This window comes from Canis aureus, chromosome 20 (genome assembly GCF_053574225.1).
Source record: "Canis aureus isolate CA01 chromosome 20, VMU_Caureus_v.1.0, whole genome shotgun sequence".
Lineage (NCBI taxonomy): Eukaryota > Metazoa > Chordata > Mammalia > Carnivora > Canidae > Canis > Canis aureus.
This window is the reverse complement of record NC_135630.1, coordinates 15,483,375-15,500,144: the sequence shown is the minus strand read 5'-3', so window position 1 is coordinate 15,500,144 and position 16,770 is coordinate 15,483,375. Positions and strand designations below refer to the sequence as shown.

The window sequence follows — 16,770 nt, the reverse complement described above, 5'->3', positions numbered from 1 at the left end:
GGAAAAATTCCTGAAGCCATTAAAAATATTGGATGAAGTATTTTAAAAGTCACAATTTTCTCTTTTCCCAAAGAAACTGTCATGAATGAGACTCTTTGTCTCATATTCTGGTTCATCTCTCACTTTCATGTAATTTATTACTATATTTTAATCAGCACATGTCTGTGCAACTGCACTAGCACCAATCTCCTACCTTCCATCCCACATCAGAGTGAGTATTCATGGATGCATGTACTAATTAACCAAATCTTTCATATTTTCTTTTTTTAATTTTTTTAAATCTTTCATATTTTCAATGAAAACTGAGATCCAGTGTGCCTGGAAAATATAACTTCAATAGTTCTTTCAGCGAGGTGCTATCTTTTGCCATCCTAGCCTCACACACCTAATGAAGAGGTTGGTTATACATCCATTTGGCATTCATTTTTACTGGCCAGGCTATTAGTGTTCTTTCTGCAAACAAACAAATACACATTGCAAATAAATTGTGCCTGTTTTTTGCTTATGACATTTATCCATCTCTACCAAGCCTTCTACTTCTGATTGCTCTTTCCAACCATTTGATCTCTTTCCATTATGACAATTTTTGCTTTTGGCTTTCAAAGCCCCTGTCATTCACCATGATCTTGACAACAAATTGAGAATTCCCCCAAATCTTACCCTTCAGTTTCTTGACCACCTCACCTATAACAACTTTTTCTTCTTTCTTCTTTTAGAAAGGTATTGTTTCTTGTTATTTAAAACATATTTTGATTTTTCAAAAATAATTTAAAATATCTCACCCTTCTATCATCTCTACCATCTATATCATTCATCAACACTTTTTCAAGACCTGCACTAGTACACACTTTTAATCTCTTGAAGATGAAACAGTCGATGAACTCCGTTATTTTGTGTCTCTTCCTTAGTGTTTTCACTATTTCTTTTCCCACCTTGTTCAGGAAAAAATGAGTATGCTATCATTATCTTACTCAAATGATAGGGATTATTTTTAAACAAATTTTTATAGGAGGAATCTCAGAAAGTGTTTCTAAATTCAATCCTTTGTTTTAGTCATTTTCATGTTATTTCTTTCATACACATGTAGTTGCCTTACACATGCAGTGAAACAAATATGCTTTGCTTAGTTCAGTTCAACCCAATCCTAATATTATCAGTCCATATTATACTGAAACTTTTTCATATTTCTAGATTGTAGCTTTTGCCATTCTTTAATATTCATTCTCGACATGTCGGTCACATCTGTGGGAAAACACACCTGCTGCATGATCCTCTTCCAACAGTATCTAGATATTGCTAAACACATGTGACTTTTTGGTTGAGTATTTCCTTTTTTTTTTTTCGTAGAAAATAATTTAATGTTTTAAGTATATTTTACAATATAATCAAAGAGCATTTTCAAAATCTTTAGGAAGGTTGAAACTATGTCCATTATTTGTGACATTGCCACAATAAACTCAGATAAAGTTGGTGTTTTCTTCTCAGTTTCAAATCTGATAATCACAAAGAATTGTTATCTGCATTCTATTTATTGACTCAAAGAAAAATTCTCTATATTAATGTTGATATCATTTTATAAGTCTCTACAAGATTGATTTAACCAGAGATATTTTAAATCCCGAATGGGAAGGGACCAAAATTCACATGAACTCATTTCAATTCAGTAACTTGGAGCAAATCAAAGTATAATTACCTCTTTAAGCATATATTCAAGGCCATTCCCAAGGCATGTTGGTGGTAGAAACAAAAGATTTATCTGAGTTGGTCTTGCTTGTTAACTTTCTAAGTGTCTTCAGTATAGTAATTAAAATTTCATCTAAGCTCAGTTGTAAAAGATCCTGTAAGGTGACATTTAATTCTTATGTTGAGACCATGATAAGTTATATTGATTTGTATTGGAGATCTTCAAAATCATTTTCAGAGGTTCATGACAAAATGGCAATATTTGAGAAAAAAAGAAAAAGAACAACCTTGAAGTTTAAAACAGTATCCTATTCCTAAGTCTAGAATTGGTTATGTGTCCTTTCAAGTTGCTTACACATGCTTTTGTTGAACTTTTTCATAACTGATTTTTCTTTACTCCAAGGCCATAAATAACCTCTTATATTACAGTCTGTGAGCTATTATTTTGATTTTTTACATCCATAATTAGCATTGTTTGATTCTATGACACAATGTGTTAGGAGCCATTATAGACTAATATGATTTTTTAAAAAAACTTTGTATGCTTTCTTATTATAAGAATACTGAGTTATTCATGTAAAAATCTTTCCTCTATAATCTCACTGTACAAAATAAAATATAGTCTCTTTATCAAAAAATATTCTAAATTAGTTTCAAAATATTCCCCAAAATCATACAACTGTATTTTTACAGTAGAAAGCTGTTCAAAATTACAGCTAAAAAATTTCTCTCTGACTAATCAAAAACAATTTAATTCTAATTCCTAGTCTCTCTCTTTTTTTAAAGTAAAGTCTATGTCCAAAGTGGGACTCGAACTCATGACCAAGATGAAGAATCATGCTCTACTGACTGAGCCAGCCAATCATCACAAAAAGTGGAAATTGTTGACAGCATATATTGATTTTTTTTAATTTAAATTTAATACATATTGCATTATTAGTATTATAATTTTGAACACAGGGCATTTTAAATTGATCTATACTGAGATTTCATTCACATCAATAATTTGGAGAGATTTTAAGGATTTTTAATTTTTTTATAAACACTTTCTATAGAGGTCCAGTGTGCACACATATTTGGCATGTTTTTAGTGGATCCCTACTGAGTAAAATATTTTAATTAATTAATTCATTATATTTTTAATATTTTTTATTTACTCATGAGAGATACACAGACAGAGACAGAGACCCAGGCAGAGGGAGAAGCAGGCTCCTCACAGGGAGCCCGATGTGGGACTCAATTCTGGGACTGATATCATCATGTCCTGAGCCAAACACATACGCTCAACCAATGAGCCATTCAGGGGTCCCTGGAAAATATTTTAACTTTTTATTTTATTTTTTTTTTTTATTTATTTATGATAGTCACAGAGAGAGAGAGAGGCAGAGACATAGGCAGAGACAGAAGCAGGCTCCATGCACCGGGAGCCCGATGTGGGATTCAATCCCGGGTCTCCAGGATCGCGCCCTGGGCCAAAGGCAGGCGCCAAACTTCTGCGCCACCCAGGGATCCCTGGAAAATATTTTAATAGATCAAACCTTTTACTTATTTCTCAGTGCTCTTAGATATATAATTTTTTAACCTTGAAAATCTAGAGCAAGTTTACAAATCTTGTTCTGATTATGCACCTCTAGGTGTTGATAAATAATTCGTGATGCAACCAGTATACTTGACGAGTCTGTTTACTTTGCACTTATGTTAATAAATTTATGTCAGTGTTTGCTCCAATTTCAAAGGTTACTTGATTTTTACTTTTTAATCTTAATTTTGAACTTCACTTAATATTGTGTTTGTGTGATAACTTCTGGAAAACACATATATATTTTCTCTCAAGTAATACTATACAATTTAGAGACACAAGAATCTAGCAGCATTTAATTATAATACATAAAAGTGAATATTTAAATATAGATGATGGAAATATATTGTTTTTACACACCAAATATAAACCATGTTATTTGGGTTTAGTTCACTTCCTTGAGGTTGTTTGTTTCTTTGAGGTTTTTATTTTTTAAAAATTTTATTTATTTATTCATGAGAAACACAGAGAGAGAGAGAGAGAGAGAAAGACAGAGACAGAGACATAGACACAGGCAGAGGGAGAAGCAGGCTTCTTGCAGGGAGCCTGATGTGGGCTGGACTGAAGGTGGCGCTAAACCGCTGAGCCACCAGGGCTGCCCATCTTTTGAGGTTTTTAAATTCAAGGTATTGTAATACCTATTTGGAATTTATTTAAATAGTAATTTATTTTATATAGTTTCATATATAGGAGGCTCTACCAATTAATGAGAAGCAAAATAAAGATTTTGGTTTATGAAATATTCATTTTATACTCTTTGTGATACACTTTGTTCAAATTGATAGAACTTTTGGAAAATTGTAGAACTTTTCTGAAAAATAATGATAAATTTCTAGTGGGAAGAAAATTGGATATGAAGCTACTACATAAGGGAACTTTTTCAGTAACTGAAACTGGTTGGAACAGTATCAAATTCCCAATTATTTGTTCATGTAAATATTGTCTATATATATATATATATCTATATATATATATATATCTGTGAAATAATGTTATAAAATATTTAAATGTATAGGTACATTTTGAGAGTTAATTTTTCAACCCATTAAGCAGAGAGGATTTTAATATATATGATTTACAAAAATTCATCAGATCTCATTACATAGGTTGTCTTTTAAAACACAAAACATTTCTTTATGTTTTTAATGAGGTAACAAATGAGTATTCACAAATTCAAAATTCCCCTTTTATCAGAAAATGTATTTTAAATTTTTATTGCTGAAATAATATATAATTTGAGTTAGTGGTTATTCTAGTAAGGAAATGTGTTTCTTCAGGACCATGACATGCTATCTTGCATACAAAATCATCAAATAAATGTGATCATTGCTGATAAATTTTTACCTGATTATTCAATATATTTCTCTCAAAAGAATGGCTAAGTAAATGAATTAAATAAGAGTTTAATAATTAGATTTAGAATGAACATTATGTGCCCTTAGTGCACACTTTTGATTTTTCAAGTTTAATCATTGCATAGAAAAAATTTGATTTTTTCTTTGGAATACAAAAACCGAGTACTTAGTCATGGATACATTTGTTAATGACTAAGATACATTAGTATACATTAGTATACTAAGATACTAGTATACATTAGTATACATTTTTAATATATTTACTAATATATTAAAAAAGAAGTAAAGAAGCAATACAATCACTTTTTAATATATACACAAGAAGTTGTCTTTAGGGTACCACAAAAAGAAAAAAAATAAAAATAAAAACATTGTAATACAAAAACCAAGAAGTCACTAAAACAGCCAAAACTATAACAATAAAAATAGACAATTCCTGCTTTGTAATTGAAAAAATATAAAAAGAAAAGTATCATTCTTTATGGATTCCTCACTGTTGATTTTGCTGGATTAAATGATTAGAACTTTCAGCTTTTCTCTCAATATTACCCTAATTTTCTAACTAGCATCATTCCTCTCTGTTTTGTTTTTTGTTTTTTTTTCCTCGCCAATCACACCCTAGTCCTATTACTGCACTTGTCATCTTCTGAATGTCTCCTTTTTCAGGTAACTTTGTGCGATTGTGCTTTGTCATTTTTTAGAATATCTCTTCCCAAATTTTCACCTATTATAAACAAATATGTATTTTAACATAATGTATTAATAGAAAACCTGACATAAGCAAGACCTACAGGTCAGGAATCAAGTGCCATTGAGAAGATAGCTTATTACTCACAGTTCCCCAGAGGAAAGAACATGTCACACCAAGGAGGGCCACATAGGGTAGTACCAGGATCAGTCACAAGGCAGAGTGAGGGGGAGGAATTTTGAGCAACAGCCTTTATTGTGGTTTCTATAGAAAGGAACAAGCAAGGAGAGTAAACAGGCTTAGAATTGATTAGTTTGTCTTTAGCTATTTGGTGCCTTGCCTGGGGTGATCAGGGCAGGGATACAGTAGGCCAGAATGTGAGATCCTGTAAGGGAGGTGATTGGGGATCCTTTGGTTTGTATTTGAAAAGTGAACTTACAGGAGGAATCAGGAGTGAGGGATGTTGACAAGGGAGGCTGCCTCTTTGCAATATGTGAGTATTCCCATTTAACTACATCTTTTTATATTTTTTTTAATTTTTATTTATTTATGATAGTCACACAGAGAGAGAGGCAGAAACACAGGCAGAGACACAGGCAGAGGGAGAAGCAGGCTCCATGCACCGGGAGCCCGACGTGGGATTCGATCCTGCGTCTCCAGGATCGCGCCCTGGGCCAAAGGCAGGCGCTAAACCGCTGCGCCACCCAGGGATCCCAACTACATCTTTTTTAATACTTTTCAAGAATTGCTAATCTGGAACAAAAAAAAAAAAAAAAAGAATTGCCAATCTGGTGGGTGGACATATTGTGATTTGACTTTTATTCCTTCAATTACTAAAGCCATTGGGATGTTTTCATGTTTTTCTTAGCATTTTGAATTGTTTATTTTACAAGTGGTTTTGAGTCTCTAACAAATGTTTCTACTGGACTTTCTAAAGAAAATTGGTTTGTCTTTATGGTAAAGCCATGAACACAATCTCTTATGGTCTATTCCATAAGCTATTGTCTTGAATTTTAGATCGACAATTAATGTGGACTTGATTTGGTGAGGCTGTGTTTTAGAAGCCAAGATTTTTGTGTCTTTGTTTCAGTTTTTAAGAAAGGCATACAATCAGTAGTTGATAATTATTGAATGGGCTCTCATTTCTATAATTTTATCAGTTCAAATACATAGAATTTTGACAAAAGCTAAATATTTACATATGCTTAGGACTACTTATGGACCGTCTAATCAATCTTGATTTCTTTGTATATACTTGCATAAAAACAATTCTGTCTAAATTGTTGTATGTTACAACATTTTAATATCCAACAGAGCAAATCCTTCCACCAGGTTGTTCCTCTTCAAAATTTACTTTGCTATTCTTTTCTTTCTAATTAATGTTCAGTCCAATTTGATGTATGTGTTAGTATTCAAACGAATGAGTAGGTCATGCTTAACTTTTCTGCCACCAATAAACATTATTTCCCATCATTTAATTAACAAATGCTATTGTGATTATTCATGTACTTGTCACCCAAAGCACATGAAAAAGGAATGGAATTCATGGGTTACAAGGTTTGTACATGTTTAACTTCATTAAATGCTAACATTTAACATGCTAAATAATATGAAATTATTATACATTGTGATCACATCAATTTCATGTTAACAGGCAGTATATAGAAATTCTCATCACCTCATTCTTACACACAGATAAAGTGTAAAAATTTCTAAGGATGTAAGGTGAAATTATATCTCATGTTACAATTTTACTTTGAATTAATAAGATGGAGCATTTTGTCTTATATTTTTATTTTATTAGTATTTTTATTTTCTAAATGCTTATATATTTTTATATTTTAATGTTTTTATCCTTTTCTAAACAATTAATAGAAGCTTATTATATTGTGAATTTTAGTTCTTTGCTTTATTTTGCAAATATATTCATCATGTTTATGGTTATTTTCACTTTACTGTTGCTGATTTGGGAGGGGCAAATGCTTTTAATATTAATTTGACCACCTTGAGATTAAGGGTAAATTGTTTTAAAGTTTTTAAAAATGTTGTCTTTCTTTTATTTTTGTTTGTTTGTTTTTTTTTTAAATGTTGTCTTTCATATTCATGTGCTTGACTTGCATGTATAAGGTGCGGTAAAGATACTTTATCTTTTCTATTATGTCACTTTACTTTAGCAGCTACTAAAATATATTTATGAAAATTATATTTCCTAAATGTTTTTGATTTAGAAATACAATTGATTTTGATATTTTATCTTATATCCATCAACTTTGCTAAACTCTTTTAGTAATTCTTATAAATCTAGACATTCTCCATAATGCGTTGCCATATATATTATATATTCCATAGGATGACACTTTTTATAAGTACTTAATGGCATGAGGCAACTGATTATTGAGATTTTCTTGGGTTTAAAATTCGCAAACTTTTTATCCTCAAAAGGCAATCGCAATACTTACTTTTAAGTATATTTGAATATTTCTTTAGATAGTAAATCAAAGACTAGAACTTTTGTTTTTCTCAAATTATTTTCTTATCAATAATGATAATTCTATTATTTTTAGTTTAAATAAATTCTCATTAATTTTAATGCAAGTATTATGAACTGAATGCTGGTGTTGTCCCAAAATTCATATACTGAAGCCCTACTCATCAAAGTCATAGCATTCAAAGATAGGGCTTTGGGAGGTAATTAGATTTAGATGCAGTTTTAAAAATGAGGCCCTTGTGATAGGATAAGTGCTTATTGTGAAGAGGAGACTTGTAAGAAGAGACACTAGAAAGCTTGCTGTCACACATTCTCGGTCTCTCTCATCTTTTGATGTCCCTTCCTCCCACCATCCTGATTATATGAGTACACGGTCAGAAGGCAGCCATGTCCATGCCAGGAAAAGAAGCCTCATTATAATTACCATGCCAGAACCCTGATCTTGAACTTCCCAACTTCCAGACTGTGAGAAACAAATTTTTGTTGTTCAAATAACAGTTTCTGATATTTTATTATGGCACCCTAAGTAGACTAAGACATCAAGCAATAAAGCGTATAAAATAATTAACTTATTAATTAAAATTAATTACTGCAAATCCTGCCATCAGAAAACAACCACTGTCAAAATTTGTTGAAAAGCATTCCAGGTATTTAAGTACATAGATGAGTGGAAAAAAAATAGAAAAATACTTTTTAAAAAATTGAACATTAAAAAAATTGTATTTAATTATAATAGAATAGAAAACACATTTTTTGTGCAGAAAGACTGAGAGCTTTTATGGTTTCTTTACAAGGAGAGAGAAAGTAAAATAACTTTTATATTGGCAAACAGATGTTACAGAACATAGTATCACTTTGTTGATGTGAGTTAGCTTCCTACACTTGAATATCAGTGTCACAGACATAGTGCACCCACCCAGAGAGAAGCAACATTGAACCAGAACAGAACTCCTTTCACAGGTGATGCACATGTTTCTAGAAGATCGGGGCAGGGGGGTGCTTTCTGTGAGCCTCCAAGAAACAAAAGACAAAAAAGATTCTGATATATGCATCTTAAAGTTTTTATTTCAAACTCTCTGAACAGTTACATTATCCCACTCTCCTGGAGCAGAGTGACTATAAATGGGGGGGGAAATGAACCAATAGCATGATACTAAGGGTTCACTTCAAAGGGAAAGACACATCTGGAACAGAAAGAAGAATTCCATAACCAACATTTTGTTGTCGTTGTTGTTGTTGTTAGCCTATTGGGCTTAATCATTATAACTATGATCCCTTAAAAATTACACTTTATTTATCATCTGTTGTCTTTTATAAAATATTCAAGAACCAGACATTGTTAAATACAAATTAACAAAAGTTTCAGAAAACTTTCGGTTTCCTTGGCCAAAGATATTCCTTCCCACTATCTCTTATGGCCATAATAGTTCACTGCTTTAAGAACATGTCATTTATACTTCCTATAAACTGATGACTTGTACATCCATGCATTTAAAGATTATAGGAATTTTGATCTCTTATTTTAGACTCTGCTCTGATGAATTCAGATATAGCGATATACCAAGGGACTCTTGTACTCTAGCACTAATCAACAGATTAACACCATATTACCACATATTCCTAAGTAGCCTTTTTATTATTTTGCAAGTATTTTCCAATATTTGGTAATAGTTGACCTCATGAGGCCTTGTTAGATACTGTTATTAGCAAATACAGCAGTGAGACTCCAGGGAGTCAATCCATGCATTCATTTTTCACAACTAAAGAAGCAACACAGAAATCCAAAAAAGTGGAAGGCAACTCTAATAGAGGACCTCAAACTGTGGGTTCTCAGATATACTCTAGAAGCATTTGATCTTTGGAAGTAAGTAGCTGATGCAAGACCTTTGGAACAAGTTAATTATCTTTGACAGTAAACAGCTTATACTCAAGATGGATCATAGAGAAGATAATTATAGGAAGACATATCAAGGAGCTTTCTCCTACTTTCTCTCCCACTCTGTATTTATATCTATTTTAAAATTATTTATCTTCTCATTTTTCATTGACTTCTTATTTTCATATACCCATAACTTGCCCTTTTCTCTTCTTTCCTCCTTATTGTCATCATTAGATCAGAATATTTTCATCCCAATTTCCTTCTTAGAATACCCCAAACTGGGATCCCTGGGTGGCGCAGCGGTTTGGCGCCTGCCTTTGGCCCAGGGCGCGATCCTGGAGACCCGGGATCGAATCCCACGTCAGGCTCCCGGTGCATGGAGCCTGCTTCTCCCTCTGCCTGTGTCTCTGCCTCATTCTCTCTCTCTCTCTGTGACTATCACAAATAAATTAAAAAAAAAAAAAAAAAAAGAATACCCCAAACATTAGAAATTGCCTTCAATCTTACTGACTGCTGGATACGTTGCATCTATCATCAGACTCTCATGATAAAATCTTTAAATAATTCTTGTTTCATCAAATAAAAGTATAGGGGATCATAGCTTAGATAGGATTTTCACACACGCTAACATGGATAAAGGACCTTAAACAATTAAAAGTGACATTTCTAGTGTCTCTTTTTCCCAGAAAAACAAACCGTTATTGTGATCTATTGATTAGAACCCAGGTGAGTCTCAATTTAAATTCAGTAAACTTCACTGGAAAATGGATCAAATACTTGCCAATTGGAGTTGACTAAGAGAGATCCAAATACATAACCCAGTGAATGTAAGACCTTGGTTTCCACCTCATGTCTTGAACAACTCCTTTTCTTCTGGGATTTACATAGGACTTTCCTTTATACTACTTTCTTTGTGGCAAGGATACCTTTCCTCTCTGTCTCAAACTAACACCTCATGATTTTCTAAGACTTGTCTATACCGAGTGGGCTTAATGTAATAAATCATTATGACTAGAAATTTCTACCTAGATGCAAGCTCTAAAATGAAGTTTCCCTTGATTGTTGAGTATCTCACCTGGGAGAAGTAGATTTAAAATTTGTGTGAAGAACCAAAATTCCCAATAGTAGGGTAGGATGTCATCAAATAGACAAAAACCTATAATATACTTATCACTAACTCTGGCAGAAGTTGTTCAAGATTTTACTTCTTCCCTACACAAAACTCAGATGACTCTCAAGTCATTGGCATGAGTGATGGATTATTTCATTGCTTTAGATTTCTTGTTAACTAGTCATGGTGGTGGTATCCGTGATATTGCTAATATTTCTTGCTATATTTGGATCAGTGAACCAGCCAAGTGTTTTAAAATGTCCCCAGGATTCTGTTTCCATGAGGATATAGTGGCACATGGAAACAAGGAAATGACTGTCATTAAGGAAGGAGTTTTTAAACTCACAGATCTCCAGAAACATGAAGCATGGTACACCATGCAGCAGAACAGGGGAAAATGGAGAATCACCAGTCAGTCAGGAGGAAGAAAGAACAAGAGGAAAGCATCGGCCTTAATTGTGATTTTTTTGTGGGGAAGGAAAGCATGAGGCTGGGTAAGCAGTGAGTAAGTTTAGGATTGGATAGTTTGAATGATCTGGATACTCTGAGCTCTAAGGGTAGTCCCTAGTTGTCCAATACTCCAGACTGGTTGGTTTGCATATAAAATGCATAATCAAAAGCAAGTTGTTTCCTATCTTTGCAAATTAGCTAACCCTATGAGGGACAGTCCACAAGGTCTCAAGATGTCAAAGCATTGTCAAATACAAATTTAAAAGAAAATGTGATTAGAATAGCTAGGTAGAACAAGTTATCACTACCTTAAGGAATAAGCTACATAAGTCTCTAAGGCTGATCCTAATAGCTTGTAGAATTTATTCTTTTGGAGTGATTTGGGCAATTGGGGTTCCTGGTTCTGAGGCATTTTATGGGAACTATTGATTGTTCTTGTTTTTGTTGTAATGATCACAATGCTAATCCATTGCATTCTATCCAAAGTCTTAACTGTCTTTTTATAGCCACTTTCTCATCATAAGATTGATATTATAATAAAAATAGAGAAAGCTCAAGAAGATCTCATGATATGATTTTTCAAAATGGACAGTTGAAGCATTCCCAGGTACTGAATATCTGAATCCTCAGACTTCTCTGAATTAGTCCTTCTCTTGCAGGCAAAATAACAACCAGAGAGGAAAGGGCCAAATCATATATGAGAATAGAATTCTGACCCACAATCTCTGCAGCAACCAGTTCAGGAAATGAAACCACAACCTCTATATAAGTTGACCCAGAAGAGTCATAATTTTGTCATTTACTATCAACTTTTATAATTTTGCCCTTGCTGCCAACTTAGGACCAACCAGAGAAAGTTTTAAAAAAAGTTAAATATCTCCCTAAATCAATGACATCAGCTACCTCACTTCTATTTAGCTCACTTCTAGCTTCCCTATACCTAAACTTTCTGAAGTTTTTCCTTTTATTTTCAGTTATAATGTCTTCTCACTCCTCGGACTTTGAGTCTCTGCAAAACAAAGGTGATGGTAGCTGATTCTTGTTATAACGAAATATGAATAGATAGCCTCGTATTGCCCTGATTTGGGTTTTATTTGTTTATTTCTACAATATACAAAAACATCTGCCTTTGTGATAATATTTAATGGTACAATATTAGATAATTTTCCCTAAAATTGGGAGCAAAGCAAGAATGTTCATCTTACCACTTATCTTCAACATATTATCATACACCCAAACCATTATAAAAAAGACAACATATTATCATACACCCAAACCATTATAAAAAAACTAAACCACCAAATAGGAAAAACAACATTGTCTTTATTTGCAGATGATATGATTGCTTATGCAAATAAAACTGAGCAAACTGCTTGTGAAGCTACTAGAACTAATACACAAATGTATCAATTTTGTAACAAAGTTAACATATAAACTTATAGTTTTACATATTAGTAATAAACAATTAAAATACAATACAAATTCTATTCCCAGTAAAATAACCAAAAGCACATGCTACCTAAGAATAAATGTAACAAAATATATGCAAGATTTTTATAATGAAAATTTTAAAAATACTGAGGAAATTTAAGAAAAATAAATGAAGAGAAATACAGATTCTTAATGAAGTGTTATTAAAGATGCTCATTCTTCTTAAGTTAATTTACACATTCATTTAAAACTCAGTAAAAATTACAGCAGATTTTAATATGAAATAGAAACAATGTCATGCTAAGATGTCTATGACTATCTATGTGGAAATACAAAGAAACATGATAACCAAAACAATCTTAGAAAAGAATAAAGTCAATGGACACACTTCATGTTACTTCAAGACTTGCTATGAAGCTGCTTTATTCAAAAGATTGTTGTATTTCCATCATGATGGGCAAGTAAATTACAATGAGGTATTTGTAAATGCACACATATGTATATAATGAATTGATTTTCTACAAAGTCAAAAGGCAAATTAAATAGAAAGGAACTTCTTTTACAACAAAGCTGGAAACACTAAATAAACTAATCAGAGCAAAAATATTTCCATTTTTGGAACCATATAGAATTTTCACATTATTCCAATTTAAGATGAAAGGATGTAAACATAAAACTAACACTCTCAAGCATGCAGGAGAATAATCCCGTGTCTTTGGGTAGGCAAAGTTTTTCTAAATAAAGCAAACAGAATCACAGCCATAAAACAAAAACAAACAAACAAACAAACAAAAAACACTGTATAAATTAGGGTTCTTCAAAATAAAATTTGCTCCTTACCAATGGAGAAAATTAAGAAAATTCAAATGACAGGCCACAGAGTAAGAAATTATTTGCAACATATATATTCAAAAGTTATTTCTATGTATATTAATATATGTTAATATATTAATGACTCATTCTTATCAGTAATAAAACATCTAATAACCCTTTCCCCAAATGGGCAAGAGCATGGAATATTTCACTAAGGAAGATCTACAATGCACATATAAAGAGGTACTAAATATCACTGTCCATTAAGAAAATGCAAATATAAATTATGACACACCATTGCACATACACTCAAATTCTTTTTTAAAAAATTGCTAAAAGGGATCCCTGGGTGGTGCAGCGGTTTGGCGCCTGCCTTTGGCCCAGGGCGCGATCCTGGAGACCCGGGGTCGAATCCCACATCGGGCTCCCGGTGCATGGAGCCTGCTTCTCCCTCTGCCTGTGTCTCTGCCTCTCTCTCTCTCACTGTGTGCCTATCATAAATAAATAAAAAAAAATTAAAAAAAAATTGCTAAAAGTCTAACAGCACTGAATATTGTGGATATGCAGCGACTTAAAGTCTTTTGTATTTTTCTGAGTGCAATAAAGGACAAACAGTTTGGAACACAGTTTATTAATTTTTTATAAAGTTTAAAATACATTTCCCTTTGACCCAGGAAACCTTCAAGTACTTATGTATTCAGGAGAAATAACAACTTATGTCCAGATACAGACTTGTTCAAAACTGAGTAGAACAAATTCATTCTTAATATTCTAGAACTTAAAATAACCCAAGCATTCCTCAACAGAGGACTGGATAAACACATTGTGTATAGTTTTATAATGGAGCACTACTGGAAATTAACAACAGCAACTGCAAATCAACTAGTGATATGTGTGACAAAATTTTGGGGTGTCTACAAAATACTATATTGAACAAAAGAGGTCGAGGGCAAAAAGTCAGATACTATTTAGCTCTACCTATATGGACACTCTAAAACAGACTAAATGAACCCCTGGTTATGGAAATAAGAATGAAGCATCTATAATGATGTGAGGATAGTATTTAAATGGTAGAGGCTCAAGGGAACTTCTTGAGTTGACATAAATGTCCTGAGGCTTAAATGGATGTTGATTATATGGATGTTTCTGTTTGCTCACAATTATTGGATTGTAAACTTTGTAACTGTGCATTTCACAGATTTGAAAATTTTACTTCATTTACAATAATGTACTGCTTTTCTAATTCTTAATCTTCCCGTCCCCTCCATCAGGTAGTGAGTGTATTCAATGGAGACGGAGACGGGGAGACTCAGTGCATGCACCCTCTCCCTTGTCCAAGTTTTGGTCCAATTAAATGAATACAAAAAAAAATATATATATATATATATATATATATATATATATATATATATATGGCATATGGTAAAAACTAATGCATTTATTCTGATTAAGAGAGTGTGGTGAATTTATCTATTTGACAGTAATTGAGTGTTTTCTAGTACTGAATCTCAGAATTAGGCATAAAACTTTTATTAAAAAGCAGAGAAGAATTTGTGCTTCCTGTGGGAGGTTTCTAACTAAAAAGAAGAGCAGAGCCACATGATTTTAACAGATATTTTGACCTCAGGATTCATAAAAATATTTTTTGTAATCTTTTCTCTCCTCTGTCAATAAATCATTATTAGGTATAGCATGTCCATATCTTAAATGTTTAGCAAAATTACATTGTTAATCTAAGCTCAACATGAGCTATATAGATATAATTTAATCATTTTTATCAGCTTCTGAGGAATTAATTTTTAATGTTTTATATTTTATTGGCATAATTTTATCTTTTAATAATCTGTTAAAAAACAAACAAACAAAAACCTCCTGGATGCTTTAATCCTTATCTTCTTGAATGTTTGACAATGGCAGTCTCATGACAATGGCATTTAACTATGTGTAAAACTCTTAGGTAATGTTTTCCCACAGAGTAGCTAGAGAGTTTTCCACTCTGGAAAAATTGAACAAAAGACCATTTTTATCTGATTTTTAGGTTTTCCTATGTTATATATCCTTCATCCTCTTAAAGCTCAGTAATTTTATCTAACAGTGTTTTGGTATTTTTATTATTTTGTATTAAATGCTTCTAGAATCATTTCATTACTTCATAAAATTTTTCTTCTATTTCTTGAATATTACTATTTTTATTATATTATCTTACTATGTTTCCATTTTTACAATATATTTTGTATTTTTATGTTAATGAGTATTCTCTATAGAGATTTTGCTTTCTCTTTCATTTTATTTTGTTTGGTCATTGTCAACTTAATTAATACCTATATTGCTTTATTATCGTCTCTTTGAGCCATTATATCTCCAGCATTCTACACATTGATAATGAGTCTCTGAGAATACAAAGACATCTTAAATCAGTACCTCAAGTTCAAGTGCACAGAATTCTTCTTGAAAATCTCTGCTGTACTGTGAATATGATATCAAAATTTTGGGACTAGAAGTCAGCAAAAGATCAATTCATAATTATAGCAATGGAACAGAATAACAAATAAATGCCACCTATGTAAGAGAGTGTACTTCTTTTGTTTATTTTATTCTGAATGCAACATACATTACAAAATATACATTAGAAGAAATGTTTGCCTATTTTGCAATATACATTTGATCATCTATACAGTCTCATGTTTTCACATATATGGTCATATTTTCCTTTCCCAATGGAATAAAATGAGTAAACTATAATAAGAGTTAAACAAAAAATATTATTTTAAAGGTGATAAATATTTGAATTATTAAAAGCATTTTAACTAGTAATAGAAATTTCTAAATAATAAAGCTAAATTGTCAGAACTGAATTTCCCTTGATGACATTTAGGTAATTTTTAAATGAATACTAATAACAGATTATTTACCTCTATATTGGATGTTTAAATTAGCCACTGGGAAAACATTAATTATATCTCTCTTCAATAGGGAAAAGAATACGTATCATAATATTCTATCCTTATTTACTTTCTACATTTTTTGAAAAAAATTTCATGTTTAAAAAAAGATTTCATATGAAAAGATTAAGTTTGAGAAAGATGATATTTGGGGAAGATAAATGTTTGAAAATATTAATATCTTAACATTTTATGCATTATTTAAAATTGTACATGATGTTTTCTAGACATTTATCTTTAGTATGCACATGAAATAATGAAGAATTATTACCCTACCTCCTTCTATTAGTGCCACAGTCTCTTTGACTTTAATTTTCTTTAATTTTGGTTTAGGCATAAGCTAATTTTTAT

At 31.9% G+C, this 16,770-nt stretch overlaps 1 long non-coding RNA gene across 3 annotated transcripts in view; it reads left to right on the top strand.

Annotated features, from left to right (window-relative positions):
- The window catches only part of LOC144291490 (uncharacterized), a 214,803-nt gene extending 211,977 nt beyond the window's left edge, over positions 1-2,826 (top strand). For all 3 annotated transcript variants that reach the window (XR_013358771.1, XR_013358770.1, XR_013358773.1), the window contains one exon: positions 2,470-2,826. This is a non-coding gene — a long non-coding RNA (uncharacterized LOC144291490). The remainder of the gene's footprint in view (positions 1-2,469) is intronic.
- Positions 2,827-16,770: the final 13,944 nt, after the last annotated feature.